This window comes from Podarcis tiliguerta (genome assembly GCF_965153285.1).
Source record: "Podarcis tiliguerta genome assembly, chromosome: 3".
Taxonomy (NCBI): Eukaryota; Metazoa; Chordata; class Lepidosauria; order Squamata; family Lacertidae; genus Podarcis; species Podarcis tiliguerta.
The window spans coordinates 19,593,128-19,605,973 of NC_139536.1; the positions used below are offsets into that span (position 1 = coordinate 19,593,128).

The window sequence follows — 12,846 nt, forward strand, 5'->3', positions numbered from 1 at the left end:
AGAAGAAGAGGTTTATACATATCTATACATATATATCTATGTATATATACATACAGTGGTACCTTGGGTTAAGAACTTAATTTGTTCTGGAGGTCCGTTCTTAACTTGAAACTGTTCTTAACCTGAAGCACCACTTTAGCTAATGGGGCCTCCTGCTGCCGCCGCGCCGCCGGAGCACGATTTCTGTTCTCATCCTGAAGCAAAGTTCTTAACCTGAAGCACTATTTCTGGGTTAGCGGAGTCTGTAACCTGAAGTGTATGTAACCTGAAGCGTATGTAACTCAAGGTACCACTGTATCTATATATGTATAGATGCAAATCTAGAATTTATTAATATCATTTATTCATTTGCACTCCACCTTTTTCCCTGAAGGGACTCAAGGCAGCATGCACGAGAGAGAACCGCTAAAAACAGGGAAAAAATCATTAAAAAACAATTAAATATTGTTAGAAGTAAAACAATTAAATATTGTTAGAAGTAAAACTATGCACACATATGAAATCTACTAAAACCATGCAAATAATTACAATACAAACAGTGTGGCACCACCAGCCCTTTCATTAAAACCAGTCAGTTCTCAGAAGCCTGTTGGGACAACTAAATCTTCACCTGCTGGGGGGGGGGGGGACAAGAAGGGAGCTAGTTTAACTTTTCTAGGGAGGGAGTTCCAAAGTCTGGGAGCAGCTAATGGGAAGCCTCCCCCCCCCCACAGACATCCCCACCAAGTGTCCCTATGTGAGCCCCTAGAAATCTCACAACCCAGGCAGGTATCTATGAAGGGGAACAGTCTTTTATAATAATTTATTATAATGATTATAATCATTAAAATAGGAACACAGTGCATTGACCACAATGAGGAAAACTGTGACCTGCTTAATCTGCTGTCCAGGTGCCAGCAGTTGATGGGCAACTTCAAGGCCTCTTTTCTCCTTCTTATGCTCAGGTACCTTTAAAGCAGACGTGGATTGGGCAGCCCTTTGAACAAAGCAAGGGCAGAGAACATGCAGTGAACATGGGTGTAACTTGCATCATCCCCAGCCAACAACATATGGACGGCCACAGGCTTTCCATCGCTGCCTCCTGAAAGTAGGCCACACAGCCACCCTATATCTTCTCTAGGAATCCTTCCTAAACCTGGCACTGGCTGACCCACCATAACCAAACATCAACACACAAGCAAATATTCTCCAGTATGATCATAAAGGTAAAGGGACCCCTACCATTAGGTCCAGTCGTGACCGACTCTGGGGTTGTGGCGCTCATCTCGCTTTATTGGCCGAGGGAGCCGGCATACAGCTTCCAGGTCATGTGGCCAGCATGACTAAGCTGCTTCTGGTGAACCACAGCAGCGCACAGAAACGCTGTTTACCTTCCCACCGGAGTGGTACCTATTTATCTACTTGCACTTTGACATACTTTTGAACTGTTAGGTTGGCAGGAGCAGGGACCAAGCAACAGGAGCTCACCCCGTCGCAGGATTCAAACCGCCGACCTTCTGATTGGCAAGTCCTAGGCTCTGTGGTTTAACCCACAGCGCCACCCACATCCCTGAGTATGAACATACTGTTGCACAATATGCCAATCTCAGAGCGGTGCAAGAGTCTAAGGGTTCCATCCAGGGCTTGGGTTTCCTTTTGGAATGAGGCACAGCAAATATATGGTTTATTCACACACATATACAACCTGAAACTATGATGGAGGGGTTCACAGCATTAACACCCCCGAGAGGGCTTTGCTTCCCCCCTAGCTGCAGCCTTGGGTCAAACGTCTCTCTCTCTGGGTTCCCAGTTTGCTGCTCTCAAACTCTCTGCTATCAACTCTGCCTTAGTCCTTCTAAGAGTTAGGGAATGGGCCCCACCCATTTGCTGTCTTGCACAGATCCACTTCCTTTGTTCCCCATAATGGCTGCAGCCAATCAGAAGCCGCAGAAGCTGCGCTGGACATTCAGCTTCCAAAAATCGTTTGAAAACCAGAACACTCACTTCCGGATTTCGATCGTTTGGGAGCCGATTTGCTCAGGAGCCAAGGCGTTCAGCTTCCAAGGTACAACTGTACAGTATTTGTTTAGAGAACTTATGAGCCACTCTTCAGCATAGGTTCCCAGTTTAAAACAACCAACCAACCAACCAACCAACCAACAGCAATACACTCCATTATATGTTTTGGGAAGGTGCTTGCTCATGCTGTATTTGCACACCTTTTAAGATATTGTCACCAAATTTTGCGTGATTGTTCCTGAGATCAATCTGGTCTAAACCACAGATCCTAGGGCTTGCCGATCAGAAGGTCAGCGGTTCGAATCCCTGTGATGGAGTGAGCTCCCGTTGTTCAGTCCCAGCTCCTGCCCACCTAGCAGTTCAAAAGCATGTCAAAGTGCAAGTAGATAAAAAGGTACCACTCCGGTGGGAAGGTAAATGGCGTTTCCGTGCGCTGCTCTGGTTTCACCAGAAGCAGCTTAGTCATGCTGGCCACATGACCCAGAAGCTGTCTGCGGACAAACACGGGCTCACTCGGCCTATACAACGAGATGAGCGCTGCAACCCCAGAGTCGTCCACAACTGGACCTAACAGTCAGGGGTACTTTTACCTTTACCTAAGATATTGTCACCAAATTTTGCGTGATTGTTCCTGAGATCAAGGAGGAGGTTTCCGTCTATGTTTGGATACAACAGGCTGCCACTTCAGGAGCTGACCTTCGAAACAGAGCCTCTAGTTCCTACCTATCCAGCTTAGGTGCCTAAAGCCAATTGTTTACATTTGGGTAGTGCTATATTAGGTGCTCTGTAGATTTCATAATCCACCAAGCCCTTATTTGCGCCACAGCCTCTTCATCCATAGTTCTTCCAAGCTGGCTCTTTCTCAGGTTGGGAACCAGGAACTTTGTGATTTAATGAGCCTAAGAGGTGTGTTTGTATGGGGGAGAGAGAAAACAATGCTTCGTTGGTATTTTTTAAAACATACAGGCCGTCTTTTTATTCGACAGTGGCGTCAAAGCAGGTTTACAAAAACCATAAAAACCAAGCCACCATCGTTAAATCAATAGAAACACAGCAAAAACAAAACTTAATTCCGTGCATATTTACCACACTGAACTTGCTTACTTTTGAGGAAGCAGGCAGATGATGCTATAGTTACCCTTTAAATATAAGAAAAACTAAATCAATCCTGATTTCAGTTAACTCGAAATATAAATCAAAAATAAATCTAATGAATAAAACAAAAGTCGGAAGATTCAAGACAGATAAAAGAAAGTACCTCTTTGCGAAGCACTTAGTTAAACTATGGCATTTGTTCCCACAGGAGGTAGTGCTGTTCACTAACTTGGATGGCTTTAACAGGATTAGACAAATTCACAGTGGGGAGTGCTATCAATGGCTATAAACCATGATGGCTATGCTCCTCCTCACATCTGGAGGCAGCCAGTGTTAGAAATTCAGATATATACAAGTTAAGCACCAAATGGCTCCTTAAATCAGGGTTACAGTTGCCAAATTGGACTGCCTGGTTGATATTTGGGGACCAGGCAGCTCAAAAGTCATCTTTTTCAATATGACTTTTTGGTTCCTAAACTTTTTGGTTTCTGAGGCGCAATGGGCAGTCGGCAAATTCAATTGAGAAAACTGAGAAACGCGCCTCAGAAGCCGTTCAACTTCTGAGGCACGTTCGAAAACGGAAGCATTCACTTTGGCAGATCTTTGGCATTCAAAAACCAAAACATTTGGCTTCCAAGATGCTCGAAAACTGAGGTACCAGTTTCCTTAGCTATGTGGGTTTAACCCACAGTGCCACCCGCGTCCCAAGTCTTGTCTACCAAATACCTTTTTCTGGTTGATTCAGCCTGGTTGCTTCAACTTTGCCTTGGGCTTGAATGCACACTTCTACGGCCCAAAGCACAGCCTACACATTTCCCAACTTCTGACTCAGAGCTTCAAACTGCAACCATCAGCACGAGCCATGCCACTGGCAAGCAGTCTCCCCAGGTGACCCTCAGGTAAGCACCTCAGGTGAGGACACACGCTTGGGCCAAAGTTTGCAAAACCACCACACCTCTGAAATGTATGACGTTGGAGAGCGGAGCAGCTGGACCTAACGCACACAGCTATAACCAGCAGCGAGGAAACATTATGCAAGACCACAGGAAGTCAGAGGAGACAGCATTCTGCGCAGGCCTGGCAAGCAGCCTGTGTGAACTCCAGCTAACAAGCAGACCTCGGTTGCTGGCGCCAAACCAACCAGAAAACATTCCTGGTGCTACACATGTTTTTGCCAGTGGGCTGTACTCCAGAACGTTGCGTACCTGACGGAAATCAGATTAAACTCAGGTCTCCCTCCCTCTCTTTGCCAACAGCTCTCTCTTTTTTTGCGTGGGTGGGTGGGAGGGACAGGAGAGAGGGTAGGTGCTCATTCAGTATTTGTTAGAAATGACAACAACAACCGCTCCAGCAACCGCTTTGCTAATTGTTTCTTCTCCAGCCCTCAGCTATCATAAGTGCCAGAGCAAAAACATTCTTCCTTTCTTTTCTTTTCTTTTTTTTTTTGTAGTGAATTCCTACTTTCCCTGTGACTTTGCCTCTCGCTGTCCCAAAACTTCACCCAGAGTGAACCCAGCTAGTGTATTAGCTTCCTCGACACCACCTTGCAAAAATAACACCATTTAGGACGGTGTTGAAGACGTGTCCCCTTGCGCAAATACATAATCTTTCAGAGGTTTACTGGTCAGCAACAAGCTTTTCTGGGATGACCGCATCCAGAAGGGAGGAAGGGGGAAGGTGGTATCCCACTTCCCAAGTTGGAACGCTTCCGCACCCCATTTTCACGGAGACAGTATAATCACACCACTTCTTTTTATTCTTTCAGGTCAGCGGTTTGGAGACCAAAAGATATTGCTCCTAGACTAGACTTGGCTCTGTTGATCCACACAGGATATTAGTAATGGCAGTGGTTGTAACCTTATTAGTCATGTGTTACCTAAATGGTCTCCAAGCAACTTCCATTTAAAAACATTCACCTAAATGCATTCTACCAGGGGTCCCCAAACATTTTCCAAAGAGGGCCAGATTTGATGAAGTAAACATGTGTGAGGGCCAACCAAAGTTTTTTAGGATTGAAGTTTTTCCCCCAATTTTACCTCAATGTTGTTGAGCTTTTTAAAAGAATTTTACCCCAGGACATATACTGCCACGGGGGCCGGATTAAACTGAAACGGACTTTGGATACGCCTGCATTATACCATGGCAGGGGTGGGGGTGGGGAGGGGAAGAGTGATTGATAGATTTTGATTTATTTTAAAAAGTCCCATTTCCAAATACCTGAAAATATTTACAGGTGATTGACTAGATAGGCCTTGGTCTTACACAGAAGGGCTTTTCTTATGTTCTTAATTCCATTTAAGTAGGGTTATTGTTGGTGGGTGGGTGGGAGTGCAAGATACTATTTTGCTAAGAAGTTTTGGTAAGAAGTTTTGATAAGAAGAAAAAGCCTCTGTTCGGCCCAGACGCTTTGCCTCTGGGTCCATATAAAATGGGTAGGACTGCCATTTTACACACCAGAAAGGAAGTTTTAATTGAAATCAGTGCAGCCTACTTCTATGTAAATCTAACCAGCAGTTGGATTTGGGCTGCAAGTCTTAGACCAAATCTCTCCCAGGAGTAAGCCCACTGGCATTCAGCATGATATATTTCTGAGTAGAGGTTCGTAGGATTGTACGATTAATTAGCCACATGCTCACAAAAATGATGCAATTTGTTTCAACAGGGCTTCATCCAGGGCTATTTTTCTAGAAAAAGAAGTGCTGGAACTCACCATGAACGCCTCCCTTGTTTTCTTATAATGGCAATGGCGCCCATCTGAGAGGTGCCAGAACTGAGTTTTGGCTTTAAACAAAGCCCTGGCTTCATCAGAGCTAACTTTAACTGTGTCAGAATACAGTGGTACCTCTAGTTGCGGACTTAATCCGTTTCGGGGTGCCGTCTGCACCCTGAAAATTCCTCAACTAGAGCGCCTCTTTGGCGCATGTGCGCGGCGCGATTGAGTGCTTCTACACGTGCACAAAGCGCTCAGATCGCTTCTGCGCATGCGGCAAATCCAGAAGTAAACACTTCCAGGTTTGCCGCATTCGTAAGCTGAAAGTCCGTAACAAGAGCGGAACGCAACACGAGGTATGACTGTACTTTTAAAAAAAGAACAACAGAGACTTCGGGCTAGAGCTGAGACACAAGAAAGAGAGCGGTTTCCTCTGAGGCAAGCATGGGACTTCTAGTGCCAACATTTTAACTCTGCATGCGTGGATATAGCGTGGTCAGTCTGCCTTGAGGTTCTTGCAAACGGTAGTTAGATTTTGTTGGCTGTTATAAATCTCCCTCTTCTCCCACTTAATATGAACCGCTGCTTAATACGCATACAGTGTTGGTGTTAACTGTAGTGACATTATTAATTGGTCTACTTTATGCTTTTTGTGTTTTATGCTTATTTAAACTTTTGATGTGCTTTAAAATTAAATGTTAAGGGATAGTTCAACAATGCTATACAGTATTGCAATGCATTGCCGTTGCTATGCTTTATGGCTCTTTTTTATCATTAACATGTGTTGTTACATTACTTTATTTTCTGAGAGCCACTCTGAGAACAATGTATTTATGGAAAATGTGGTGACGACGATTATAACTGGGCAATCAGTTCATAGCTGAACTGAGAATTAAACTTGTTTCTCTCCAGTGACCGTGCTGACTCCCATTTCTTAAGAAAGAGACAATTACTGGTGTGGTGTTTAGAATTATAATCTTCCACACACTCACAGTGCACTTCCAATTAGTTTTTTTAAAAATCCAGTATGTGTAACCGATGGAATGGAAGACAAGGTTGTTCATAGCATGCTGTTGTCATAGTAGTACTGGACTCACCAAATCTGCATTGAGCAGATTTAAAATACTAACTAATGTTGGGCCATGGAAGCATATTCTGACATGCTACTTTCTCCATGGAGTGCATGTTTACAACCATTTTTTTGGGGGGGGAGGGGAAATTAAGCTAACAATGTAGACACAAACAAAAGCAAAGGTGCAACAGATATGACTCCTGTTAATGCTGATCTAATCAGCACTGCAGTCAACGTATCAAGAAAACCTCAAACATCTCCAAATTCAAAATGCCGTATCCAAAAACTCTGTTGCCATAATTTTACTCTGAAACATCCCATTACCAGTAATTTCCTTGTTATTGACAACTTGGCAAAAGATGCTGTAGGAAACCATCTTATAATGACCAGTAGCATTATAAATCAGTTACTGACAGTAAATTGGTATTTCCATCAATAAAAGGTTATTATCACAAGCAACATGGAGGGTCACTTGAAAGGCTGGTATATAGTAGAGAGTTTTTTTGTTTTTAGAACAAGATGTTTCAGTTCCTCTTAAAATATATTTTATGGCATGGTAATAAAAAGGGAGGTGTGTGTTATTAGACAAGAAGTATTATTATTATTCAAGAATTATCTATTCTATTCTATTTGAATTAAGTTCAGAAGTCAATGACCTGCTTTGAGGCATATGAACACATAATGTTTAAAGTCTAAAGGCACATGAGGTGTCAACCTTCCTGAACTTTTGGGTTTGGTCAGTGCTGAGGTCAGAAACATTCTGAAAAACCCATATACCCATGGAAATCAATTGGGATATATAACTCTTCACTACCACCCTAAATTATACTGCTGAATTAAGCATAGTTTGGGATAACCAGAAATTTATTTTTGTGTGATCTCCACTCAGTTCTGCTACACAAAACAAATTCCTGGGCTCAGAATCCTTTAAATCTAAGTTTATGCCTTCTGTATGAGCATCCAGCTGGTGGATCTTAGAATTCTAGTAAAGAAAACTAAGATGGCTCTCTCAAGCCTAATGTTTATCTGTTTCTCCAATATAGAGCTAGGGTAGTTCAGAAAGGCTGGGGAGGGGGGTACGTCCATTGTCTGTGCCCAACTGCCTGAACATGTGTACATATGCTCATGCACAGACCTAGGTTTTAAAGAAGACTTTTCAAACGCCATGTAGATCTTCTCACTTTTCATTATGCTTCCCAGTGGCATGCAACATGGACTTGGGTTATCAACAAGGAACCTAGAGCGTGGAATTCCATACATGGTATCCGATGAGCAGCAATTGTGTTTGCAAAAATTTCTAGTAAAGCCCTGCCTTGCAAACAGAAGGTGTTGCAATGTGGGTCGAGCTCTGGTTTCAAATTCCTACTCAACCGTGAAGTTCACTGAGCAACATTTGGCCAGTAGCTCACTCTTTCTCTCTCTCCCCTCTCACCTACCTCGCAAGATTGCTTTAAGTATAAAAGTGGGAAGAGAAGCCATTCTAACTGCTCTGAGCTCCTTGGTAAAATATATATATATATTAAAATGCAGTAGTTGATTTCAAACAAACAAACAAAACTCAAGATGAATATGAACGGGGCAGGGTGCTGCAAGCATAAAATTATAGCCTGCCTCCTAGGTGTTACTTAAAAAAAATATAAAAGTATCTTCATGAAATCCTTGTATAAATGTTAGGATTTTCTTTGATCTAAGCTGAAGCAAAGAAGAACAAAGACATTCCAGGTTTGGTATTAGTCCAGCGAGATGGCCCATCCTCCCACCCAAAAATCCCAGTAATTTGTATCAACATAAAGAACTTTGAAGAATACAAGGTAATACCGTATTGGCTCCAATATAAGCCACACTTTTTTTCCAAATTCCGCCCATGCAGAATATAAGTGTGGCTTATATTTGTGGCCTTACGCGGCGTGGCGCCCACCCACCACTCCTGAGCCTCCCCCAAGCTGGCAGGGGAAGGGGGGAAGCCCCTGGCAAAGTGGCTTGGCTCCCCCCTACCCCGAGAGCAGCCCGGAGTGCAGGGCAACTGCGTGCAGCCTGCCCGCTGCTCCCACCTCCCCTGAGCCACCTAAGGAAGGGGTAAGGCCACCAACAAAGCGGCACAGCTCCCCCCTCCCCGAAGCAGCCCATTTTTTTTTCTTTTTTTCTTTCTCCCCCCTTCAATTTTAAAGGTGCAGCTTATTTGCAAGTGCATCTTGTATTTGGGCCAATACAGTACTTAAGGTATGCCTAAAAATCTGTTTGGTTATAATCACGACATCAGCTGTAAAATATCTGTTGGGGAAAGTTTTCATGACTTTTCCACTATTTAATCTCTGGTTAAGTGAAAGTCAATCCAAGATGGAACCGCACATGTTAGAAGACTCTTGTGGTTCCATTTAAAGCCAGATAATCAACTCATATTTATTCAATCCAGTTTTGTTAAGTCTTTAGAAGGTGTGTCAGTCCACTCAGCAACCAGTGCAACTGTGTCACAGCACTACGTTGGATTCCTCCCAGAGATTTCTGCCTGACTTGCATACATTTCAACAGCAAAATTTGATATATATATTTTTAATCACTAACCATTTAATTTTCTTTGCAGAATAGCCCTCCAGATGTTGCTGGACCCCAGATCTCATAAACCCCATCCAGTAAAGCCAATGGTCAGGGATGATGGGTGCTGTAATCCAAAAACATCTGGGAGGGTCACGGGTTCCCCATCCTTTATATAGATGGATAGGGCACAAATATATTTCAGCGCACATGAGCAACGGCTGTTCTTTCTCTTTGGACCGGTTGCTTGGGTAAGCCACCTTGGGGAAAATAATTGGATCGGCGCTTGTTTTGGAAACAATGCCATTCCAGCCCCCGCTCTCCAATAAAAGGGATGTTGAAACTCACCTTAGTGCACAAGTGCCAAGATCCATTTAGAATGTCAATGTGATTAAATCATCAAGAGTTGCCACTCACAGAAGCAACTTCTGCTGTTAAGTACAACTCCTATCAACTGAATCAAGATATCGTTTTACCTACATTGTCCGCCGCATTTGGCAGATCCAGCACGACAACAAGAAACTATGTCCATTATCTACCACAACTATATATCTGCCAACCGCAAGATGCATTAATTGCACATTAATCCCTCGAAGCTTACCTAGCCAATTGTTTCCAATGGTATTCAGTCTCTATATAGATGCTATAACATAAAGGTCACATTCAGATCTGACGTAAAACCCATTGAAAATTGCATGCTACTCAGTAGGTGCAGCTTACCTATGGAGACACAACGGGGTGTGGTGGCGGGAAAAACTAACACATAGGATTGCCAGATAATGTACGCCTCACACTTTTACCACACCTTCCCACTAATTATAAGCCATTGTCATTACTAATAATTGGTAGTAATCGGCCCAAAACGGGGATTTGGGTTATATAACTTTATCCAGGACAAGAGAAGTCAATCCAAAGAAGACTGTCAAATCTAAACCAAGGCAAAGTTGTAGGACTGGAAACTAAAACCCAAGACAGTGGTACCTCGGGTTAAGTACTTAATTCGTTCCGGAGGTCCGTTCTTAACCTGAAACTGTTCTTAACCTGAAGCACCACTTTAGCTAATAGGGCCTCCTGCTGCTGCCACGCCGCCAGAGCACGATTTCTGTTCTCATCCTGAAGCAAAGTTCTTAACCTGAAGCACTATTTCTGGGTTAGCATAGTCTGTAACCTGAAGCGTATGTACCCTGAAGCGTATGTGACCCGAGGTACCACAGTACAGTTTTCATTTCTCCTTCATTAAAGAAGATGGAGGCTTTCAATAAAGATTCATCCATTTTAGAGGGACTATTTTATACCAAAGATGAAGCGATGGGTTTGCTATTACCTCACAGAATGGCCTGTTTGGTTTGTTGGGGGCCTGTAAACCACAGCTTCCCAATATTGGTGTCATGGGAAACAAGTATTTAAGAAACCCAGATTACCTTCACCAAAACGATGTGTGTGAGGGAAAGAGAGACACAGAAGGGCGAGGAAGGAGCATGTGGGGGCACAGGGCTCATTTTCAGCCTAAAACTGGTTTAAAAAATGGAAAGCCTGAACCAGGCAATGTCCCACCGAGGTTTTTACAAGAACAAGGAATGAGAGGGTGAAGAGTCACTTGACGAGTCAAAGCTTTTCTTGATCTCCCAGAGAAAATGGCTGGCGCAGAGTCATCTCTCACAAAAGTGACAACCAGAGCATTCACTGAAGGAGGATGTAGCCATGTGGGCTGAACACTACTCTTCTGTTACGTGAAGGCATTACTGTCAACAAATAAATAAATTTACACACACACATAGGAACAGCTTCGTCAGCACAGCAGGATTTTGCGCTGCCATTTTGGTTATTTAGAGAAGGCTCTGAGAAGGGTCTCTTTGTGGTTAGCAACTGCATGGGAAACGAAAGTTTACAACGCACCAGTATTAAATTTCCACCTAGTCTTCTGCTTATTTCTCTCCCCCCCCCCCCTTCAGGTTTGTACATGCCCACATAAAGAGGAAAGCTGCTGTTGTGCTTATTTCTAGCACACTTAATGCTTCCCATTATGCAACAGCTCAGGGCAACACTGAGGCACAATAGAAAGGATTACTTGAATTCAAACATCACTGTTTATTAGTGACAGCAAAAACACTCTTGCAAACACTTTAGATAGCTAATAATAACAAATGAAGATAAAAGCTCCTGTAGCATAACAATTAAAATGCTGAAATATGAACTGGAACCTATTAATACTGCCAAACTAAGAAAGCCCATCCTAACATTCTTTCTTTCTTTCTTTCTTTCTTTCTTTCTTTTACTAATTAAAACACACAAACTTGCATAAAGTATTTAGCGCTACATTTGTAAGCAGCCACTTGCTTACTCACCCATGGTAGGTAAGAGTCACTTCCAATTTGCAAGGTAAGGCATGTTTTTTTGTCCCTAAATGCAGAGTTAGTTGGCTCACTTGTTTGTTAGTTTCTTTGAGGTATTTCTCTGGCCATCTTTTGCATACACACACATGAAGGGACGTTACAGTAAAATAATTAATAAATTAAATGTGATAGGCGTGTAGCAAAGCTTATTTTGGAAAATAGTTGTCCAAACAATATACCTCTTATTAGCATCAATGAACCTATGGATTCTCTTGTTTGTCTTCACAATTTTATGCCACATTCGGTACCTAGAAAGAAATATGTCCTCCCCCTTGATTCCACTTTCAGGCATCAATGTTGATAAATGACCAACAAGATATGTAAAGGTAAATGGACCTCTGACCATTAGATCCAGTCATGACTAACTCTGGGGTTGCGGCGCTCATCTTGCTTTATTGGCCAAGGGAGCCGGCGTACAGCTTCCGGGTCATGTGGCCAGCATGACTAAGCCGCTTCTGGCGAACCAGAGCAGCGCATGGAAACGCCGTTTACCTTCCCGCAAGAGCGGTACCTATTTATCTACTTGCACTTTGACATGCTTTCGAACTGCTAGGTTGGCAGGAGCAGGGACCGAGCAACGGGAGCTCACCCTGTCGCGGGGATTCGAACCACTGACCTTCTGATCGGCAAGTCCTAGGCTCTGTGGTTTAACCCAAATAGGTACCGCTCCGGCGGGAAGGTAAACGGTGTTTCCGTGCACTGCTCTGGTTCGCCAGAAGCAGCTTAGTCATGCTGGCCACATGACCCAGAAGCTGTACGCCGGATCCCTCGGCCAATAAAGCGAGATGAGCGCCGCAACCCCAGATTCGGCCATGACTGGACCTAATGGTCAGGGGTCCCTTTACCTTTACTTTACCTTGATAATGCTATTCTATATATATATGTTTGTGTGTGTGTGTGTGTGTGTGTGTGTGTAATATAATGGAAAAAGAGACATTGCACCATCTTTTGTAATTCATGAAAATCTTTAATAAAAATTACTTTTTTAAAAAAAACAACACCAAATCTAATCCACCGCCATTTTGTTTCCACCAGCAGCCAGATAT

At 43.3% G+C, this 12,846-nt stretch overlaps 1 protein-coding gene and 1 long non-coding RNA gene across 5 annotated transcripts in view; one reads left to right on the plus strand and one right to left on the minus strand.

Annotated features, from left to right (window-relative positions):
- Positions 1–12,846, minus strand: part of EPAS1 (endothelial PAS domain protein 1) — a 136,955-nt gene that overhangs the window by 102,477 nt on the left and 21,632 nt on the right. The gene's annotated exons all lie outside the window — the stretch shown is intronic.
- LOC310674267 lies at positions 3,815–11,800 on the plus strand. Its single transcript, XR_014509496.1, has 2 exons — positions 3,815–5,392; positions 6,160–11,800. It is a non-coding gene; the product is annotated as an uncharacterized lncRNA (long non-coding RNA).